The sequence below is a fragment of the Charadrius vociferus genome, unplaced genomic scaffold (assembly GCF_000708025.1).
Source record: "Charadrius vociferus isolate BGI_N301 unplaced genomic scaffold, ASM70802v2 scaffold852, whole genome shotgun sequence".
Taxonomy (NCBI): Eukaryota; Metazoa; Chordata; class Aves; order Charadriiformes; family Charadriidae; genus Charadrius; species Charadrius vociferus.
Window position 1 is genome coordinate 245,346 of NW_009647245.1, and position 222 is coordinate 245,567.

Sequence of the window (222 nt, forward strand, 5' to 3'; positions counted from 1 at the left end):
GCCCACGCAGCGCCGGCGCACATCACCCTCCGGCAGCCTTACGGGGCCGCTCCCACCGACGCGGCGTGGAAACCTTCCCCTGCCACCTCCTTCGCTGGCCGGGGGGTTGGCAGGAGGCACAAAGGCGCAGGGCATCTCGCCGGTCCCCTCCGAGTCGGCGGCTCCGCGGAGCGCAGCACAGTCGCTTTGGATTCCCATGGAACGCCGCAGCTCCCCGGCGCT